We start from the raw sequence: 8,262 nt of genomic DNA, 5'->3' as shown, positions 1-8,262 counted from the left end.
TTTTTCCAATTACATGAATGCACACTTCCTACACAGCAAGAGTGGAGAAAGCGGATGGGCCCCCATAGAAAGTGAAGAGCTACTGTTCGCAGGAACACCCAGAGAACTGGCTTTAATGGAGACTTCTCACAAGGTTGGGCAGAAACCAACAAACGGTTATTAGCTGCTGTTTCATCAATTCAATCTGGAGGTGATCGAGTCCTAACGTTCAACATACAAATTTAGGCGGGAAAAACGTTGTTGGTTTACGTCTTATTTTTAATGGAAAACACAAGACAGACAAGTATAAAAGTACCAGCCTGGTCCTATGCTCCAGTCAGAGCTCTGCCAATAGGCTGGGTAGAAAATGTCAAGATTCAGACTGCTGTTTCTCATAAGGACTCAGCAGAATGAATCTATAATGACTCGAACTGTAGGACAAGGGATCCAAAGAATGCAGGCATTTTCGTTAAAGTACTATCAGTAAAGTACTAGTCTGAACAGACTGCATTTTATCGTGAAAACAAAAGGAAAAGAAGATATAATCAGGACTATATGCCTATATTTCATTTACAGTGTTTGAGTTCTGACAGGCCTGTATAATGGAGGCAGAATTCAAATAAAAAATTACACCAATCAAGTGTCAAATTTTCACCATAACTTTCCTAAAAAGGTGTTTTCCCCAATATCTACTAATCACAAAGAAACATGCACTGTGAGTACATAACTGTACATAAGTACCTTTCTGAAAAAACTGTAGAAACTAATGACATTGGTATGACAAAGATGTTTGGTAAATGGTGAATTACGATTTTGAGATCATCCAAAAAAGTCTTTTTCAACAACCCTCCAGACTTCAAACATTTCTTCAGGTAGTTGAACTGTCCCAGTGTCATGGCAACGAGAACAAGAACTTCAACGAAGGCCCAGAGGACCACTCTGCTGCTTGTGCCATTGTTGATCTGTCTGTGCATCCTCTCCTGAACTTCCATGGACTCCTGTTCATGCTTGGCAGCTGCCGCCACCCCTGCCAGCTCATTGATCATTTCTTCCAGCTTGTTCTGGTGAGCTTCTATTTCCATGTCTTGTCCTCTGGGGACCTCCCCAATATCAATGGAGAACATCAGTATATTTGGAGTCATGGTAGCATCCTGTTGCTAAAACAAAACCTACTGTGTTCCATCTATGTCAGCAGCAAATGTGTATTTCCCACTGACATCTCAGTCTCCTTTATAAATTCTTTTATTATCAGGCCCTGTCATCTCCACATCGATGTCGGTAAGAAGCTGCCGTCTGCCATCTCGAAGATGAAGCCCATCTTGGTGCCCGAGGTGACCTGCTCCAAGAAGTACTCCTCTTCGTGCCTGTGGATCCTGGTGAAGTAGCCCACGGCTGTGGCCAGAAGGGTGGCCAGGAGCACCAGCAGCTCAGTGAGCATCACCATGGTGGGACTGGGGCCAAAGTCAGGACCTGCACTGGGGCCTCCAGAGCCACTGCCACTGCTACCACTGCCTCTTCAGCCACTGGTGCCTCCACTCCTTCATCAAGAACCAATTTAATCATCTCTATTACCAGTCAAGCCTTCCCTAACCTCCTCCACTGAAGCTGATACTTAGCCTTTCTCCACACCACACATTGGAGTAATCACTATTTCTGCAGTTATCATGTGGTACTGCAACATATGTTTATACAAGTAGCTTTCCTAATACAATATAAGTTCTTTGAGTCTCAGAATTCAAACTTTTCCATTTTTGTAATCCATATATCTGTCATACTTGAGTAAGGCTTATTGAGATTGAGATGATTAAGTACATAGTAACCCCACTCCTTTCAAGGAGATGCATGAGGAGCACTTGAGTGTTTGTAAAATATTGTAAAGCTGCAGAAGCAAGTCTTCAGAGATATACTCTCTAAAAAAACACTTCAAGAAACAGCTAGCTCAATATTGAATGAGATTAACAAAGTTGGAAGTATGACACTGACTTTGAGACTTACTATAAAGCTACAGTCATCAGGACAGTGTGGTGTTGGCAGAAGAATCACTGGAACAGAATAGAGAACACAGAAATAGACTCACATAAATACAGTGAACTGATCTAAGATACAGCAGCAAAGGCAATACAATGAGGCAAAGCAAAGACTGTCTTTTCAATAGTGGTTGAACAATGGAACAATTGGACATCACATGCAAAAAAAAAAAAAAACCAGTGTATCTAGACAATCCTCTTACCCTTTATAAAAATCAATTCAAAATAAATCATAGATCTAAATATAAAACAAAAAGCTATTAAACACCTAGAAAATAACATAGGAAAAAAACCTCGACAACATTTGGCATGACCATGACTTTTTAGATATAACACCAAAGGCATGATCCATGAAAGTAATAACTGATAAGCTGGACTTCATTAAAATTAAAAACCTCTGCTCACTGAAAGACAATGCCAAGAGAATGAGAAGACCAAGCCAGACTGTGACAAAATATTTATGAGACACATCTGATAAAGAACTTATCCAAAATAGACAAAGAAGTCTTAAAACTCAACAATAAGAAAATGAACAACCCAACTGAAAAATGTACAAGGACCTTAATAGACCTCACAAAGAAGATGTACAGATGGCAAAAAAGCATGTGAAAATATGCTCAACATCATATGTCATCAAGGAAATGCGAATTAAAACAATAGTGAGATTCCACTACATTATCTATTAGAATGGCCAAAATCCAGAACACTGACAACACAAAATGCCTGTGAGGAGGGAGAGCAAGAGGAACTCCACTCGTTGCTAGTGGCAATACAAAAGGGTATAGCCATTTTGGAAGACAGGTTAGCAATTTCTTATAAAACTGATGAAGGATAGTTGGAAGGCAGGCAGGCAGGGACAAGGGGCCTCCACACTAGGAGGAAACCACCCTTAAAAAGATTTTACACTACCCTGGGAGGAGTCCTCCACCCTTTCCCACGTGATAGATAGGTGACAAAAACCTGATTGGATGACAGGAGTAGGGAGGGTTCATCAGATTAAAACAGCCCACTGACAAACCCATGAAAACCCCTAGATTTAGAAACCCTGATGGCAACCTTTTCAGCACCAACAGAGAAAAAATCCTGTAACAAAACCAAACATACTCTTACCATATGATCCAGCAATCGTACTCCTTAGTATTTACCCAAAGGAATTGAAAACTTATGTCTACACAAAAATCTACACATGGGTGTTTATAACAGCTTGATTCATAATTGCTAAAACTTCCAAGTAACCAAGATGTCCTTCAGTAGGTGAATGGATAAATAAACTGTAGTATATCTGGACAATGGAATATTATTGAGTGCTAAAAAGAAACGAGCTACCGAGCCATGAAAAGACACGGAGGACTCTTAAATGCATATTTTTAAGTGAAAGAATCCACTCTGAAGGGGCTATATACTGTATGATTCCATACCATAAAAAAAAAAAAAAAGCAAAAGCAAAACTAGGGAAACAGTAAAACTGTGGAAGCAGTAAAAACTAAAACTATGGGAACAGTAAAAAGACAAGTGGTTGCCATGAGTCGGAGAGAAGGGAAGGATGAATAAGGAGAACACAGGATTTTTAATGCAGGGAAAATACTCTGTATGATATTATAGTGATGGATACATGTCATTTTACATTTGTCCAAACCCATAGAATGTACACCACCAAGAATGTTAACTATGCAAACCATAATGTAAACTGTGGAGGTTGGGTGATTATGATATATCAATGTGGATTCATCCATTGTAACAGATGTTCAACTTTGGTGGGGAATGTTGATAACGAGAGAGACTCCCAAGCGTGTGAGCAGAGGTGTTAGAAGGCGGAGGAGGGGCAGTAAAGTATCTTCCACACTAAGAAGGCACTTTGAGAACAAAAAGCAAAGCAAGCCATTCCACGCCACCTACACAATTTTATTCAGGGTAACTCGCTGACAGGGAGGGGGTCAGGTGGGCAGGTGATCCAGGCACTAAGCAGTTATTCTCTGCAAAGTCTGGATTTTATAGAGGGAGGGGCTACTAGTTATCTAAAGTGATGCCATCTGTGTGCCAGAGGGGAGGGAGGGGAAGAACTGTGTTATCTCTACTAGTTATCAACAGCCTTAGGGAAGATCAGAACAAGTCTTCCTGCATTCCAGTCAGGATATACAATAACCTCCAAGGGGCCTACCGGAAGGCCATTGCACAGACATAAACAAGATGGAGTAGCTAATATGGAGTCAGTATTGTCAGCCATCCCTACAAAGGGATATATAGGAAATTTCTGTAACTTCCCCCCATTTTTGCTGTGAAACTTAAACTGCTTTAAAATTAACAATAATAATAATAATAATAATAATAATAATGTCTTAGTAAAAGAAAATGCTTCAGGCAGTCTCTGAACGGAGACCATCTGGCTAACAATCCAGCCAGATGACCAGCTTCTAATGACCTCATAGCACAATCTTGCCCCGACATATACTGTTCACACAGCACTGTAACTTCTGTTACTTCTAAAGTCTGCTCTGTAACTTCTAAAGTCGCTGACCAATGACCAATGCCTTGCTTCTTGCCTCTACCGTATGTAAAGGTAGTAGTTAGCCCACATGCAGATAATAGTGTATTGTTATTATGTGCCAGACATTATAATTACTTAATCCTTACACCAACCCTGTGAAGAAAGCATGATTACTACCACCATTTCTCAGCTGAGGAAACTAAGGCAGAGAGCTTAAGTAGTAAGATAAAGATCACCAGATGGTATGTGGCAGATCCAGCATTTGAACTCTGGAAGCCTGGCTCCTGGGCTTGGACTTGAAACCACAAGTCACCACAGACCGGTTGTAGGAGTACTCCTCCCACAAAGTCAGAATCCTAGACATTGCGGTTCTCTGGAAACACACTCAGAAGTGTTTAAGATGTGAAGTCCTGAAGGACAACCAATATCCTTCTGTAGCTTATTCTATAAAATGAGATTTCAGGGAGGAAAGAGCGACAGTAACAGAGGCACAGCATTTTTCCTCTTATAAATTTATTCATCACAACGTTTTATGCCTAAACACATAGTTTGTATGTTCGTTGCACGGTTATAAATAGATACACTCAATCTGGTAAAATGTAGAGAAAGTGGGCAGAGTATTTTTAATCTTGATAAAATGCTTCAGAAAGAAGCCCATTCTCAGGCTCTTTTGGGTCAGAAATAGGGACGTTTGTGAACTAGCTTCCTTACCTGTTGCTCAGTAGCCTCGATGTAGGTGTCCCGTGTTCGGTAGCCTTGAAGGTGGGTATTTCATGTTGAGTCTATTTTTGTTCCTCGAACCGTAACAGTTGGTATATCCAGCACCTCCACAGAGTTCTTCTACCTGATTTAGGTGTTCTGATGTCCAGGAAGTCCTTGCCATTAAGGGATGATACTTCATGGGCATTTCTGTTGACATCTTTTTTCTCAGAAACCAATTCCACTTCACCCTGCCTACATTTGAAAATGAATCATTTAATTCATTTCTTCTAATCTCTTTCTTTGCAGTCCATCAATTTTATAACAGAAAATAAACACTACACCCACTGTTGCAAGTAGGAATGATGATTGGCATTATTTTTATATGTCATCACACAATATTATTGTTATTTTTCCATAATAATATAAAGGTAATAACTCTTAGTTATTTCAATCATTTCTAGTTAAAGTAGAACTAAATAAAATTAAATTCATAGTACCCTTCTAGGTTCAGAAATTGAAGTCATCCTTAATACCATTTTAGAATACAAAAGCATATTAAGGGTGGATAATTACGTAGAAAAAGAACTGGTTTAAAAAACTGGATTTAAAAAAACTGGATTTGGGGGGTGTTCTTGGGCGGTCTCATTTCTGCACAATTTGTGAGCACTGGCTGCCTTGTTTGAATACCTTTTCAAGAATGTCTGTATAGAAAACAGGCTTGGGGTATAGAAGCAGTGTCTCCTTCTGGAGCGAAGGCTGAGCACATCTCTCTCTGGGGAAAAGTCCTGGCAAGTGAACTGCTATAATAAACGATGTAGATTCCCTAAGCTTGTGGTTGTTCTCCACAGTACGATGTGCAGACGTCGCTGGGCCCCTTTGTGTCGCCCTGTGAGAGCTGTGTACTCGGCTATCCTGTTGCTAAGAGCAATAGGGTGTTTTTCCCTCTGAGCCAGAAGTCTTATGTCTTCAGCCAGCATCCATTCACTGTGGCAGAAAAACTTGTTAGCTTGCGAGTAGGGTAATGTCTCAGACCCTTCTAAGTTATGGATGAAAAGATCTAAAAAATTTTTAATGTACAGTTTTATACATAGATACAGGTTTGGAGTGCATTAGTGAAGTGGGGAGAGAATAGAAATTAAGAGGACATGCTAATAGGGATAGGATTTTATGATTTTTAAATTCACTTCTTTTTGTTTTTCCATGCTTCCACAATCGATATGTATATAAACAGGGAAAAAAAATCAATGTTTCATTAAAATAACATGCCAGGTATACTATACTTTATTGCCAATGTGAATTATATTTCTTTTAAAATGGTAGTTTCAGTGTTTTCAAACTTAGGAATACAGAGAAATTATTAATTTTTCTGTATTCTTTTACATCCTATCACTTTACAGCATTCTTATTTGTTACAAGGGTAGCTGATTCTATTGTGTTTTGTTGGCGTAGAGTATTACCATCTACTATTAACTTTAGAAAAGGGGAGGACTCAAAGTTAATGGTGTTTATACATGGTGGTAATACATAATATAATATGTTGCTTAAGTGTATTATATAATATTCCTATTTAAGCTATATATCATATATACCTTCTTTATTGTCTCTCAAATTTATATGTATTTTATATACACTTATGTTTCCATTTCACATTTGGGCAAAATTTCCAGATAATAACAACTACTAAGAGTCATAACAGGTTTCCTTACCTTGATTCTGATGTCAGCAAGAGTAACTTGGCTGTTGTATTAATTAAGTGAAAAACATTGATTTAAGATATGCACTATCATCTTAAAAGTGTTTTCTTTTCTTTGTAGTTTAATAAAGTTTTATTTTGTCCTTCTATTTTTTGAGCTGAGGTTTGGATTTTGTACTGGCTTAAATAGTGTCTTCCCCCTAAATCCATGTCCACTCAAAATCTCAGAATGTGACATTTGGAAATAGGGTTTTTGCAGATGAAGTTAGTTAAGATGAGGTCATGCTGGAACTTTCCTCCCTCAACTTCCATATTTAATAAGTTGGTGTGTTATAGTTCTACCTTCAAAATACTTGAGTCTAACCACTACATCCAGCAAAACAAACAAACCAAACCAAACCAACAACAACAAAAACACCGTAGACCAAGCCACCATGATCACACAGCCTTCTTAGCAGTTCCTCTGCTTTCCACCTTACCTGCCTATTGGAAGTGGCCTTCCAATAATGAAATACAAACACTGTTACTCTTATGTTTGAATGATATAAATGGTTTTATATTATATTTAGAATAAAATCCAAACTATTACCATGGCCAAGAAGATGTTTAAAATCTGGCTTCTGCCAATGTCATCAACCTCAACTCTTGCCACCATTCTTTGGATTGCTGAACTCCCAGCTCCACTGGCCTTCTTCCTATTCCTCCAGCACACTTTCATTCCTCAGGTCCTTACACTTGCAATACCCTCTGCTGGAAATGCTGTTCCCTAGATCCTTGTATGGATGGTTCCGTCTTGGCATCTAGGCTTCTGCCAAAATATTGTCTTTTGGGGAGGTTTTCTGTGACCATTTCAACTAACTCAGTCCCTCTAATATCATTATCTCTCTTCATTGTTATTTTCCTTACCACTCTCTGAAATTAAATTTTTGTTACCTTATTTATTCTTTGCTTGAAGCTTACTGAGTTCAAGAACATGCTCTCTTTTGCTCATGGCTGTGTCCCCAGCAAGATGTCAGGCACACAATATACATCCAATGCATGTTTGAATGAACGAATGAATATCTATGTAGACATGTCTGATTTACACATTCTAGATGCAGCACATAGTTTTTTTTGCAATGATCCATGCTATACCTATTTCATGTTTCAGAAAGCACATTGCTTGACTTTTGCTGCATAATAAACAATCCCAAAACAGTGTCTTAAAACAACCACAACTGTAGTTCCCTCATGATTTTGTAAGTCTATTGTGTTTCTTCAGGTCTGGGCCAATGCTACCAATCTCTGTGTCTGTGGTCAATCTGCTGGGTGGCAGTCGTTGGCTGAGGTGTCTCAATTCTCCTCCATTCCTTGTCTCATCATTCCAGCAGCCTAGC

General features: G+C 38.9%; 1 pseudogene; it reads right to left on the bottom strand.

The window, feature by feature from the left end:
• Positions 1–671: 671 nt before the first annotated feature.
• On the bottom strand, positions 672–2,372 carry LOC103673179 (annotated as a pseudogene).
• Between the last annotated feature and the right edge of the window lie 5,890 nt (positions 2,373–8,262).

Source organism: Ursus maritimus, unplaced genomic scaffold (genome assembly GCF_017311325.1).
Source record: "Ursus maritimus isolate PB19 unplaced genomic scaffold, ASM1731132v1 scaffold_4, whole genome shotgun sequence".
NCBI classification, from domain to species: Eukaryota; Metazoa; Chordata; class Mammalia; order Carnivora; family Ursidae; genus Ursus; species Ursus maritimus.
The sequence above is the reverse complement of the archived record's forward strand: the minus strand, read 5'-3'. Positions and strand labels throughout refer to the sequence as shown.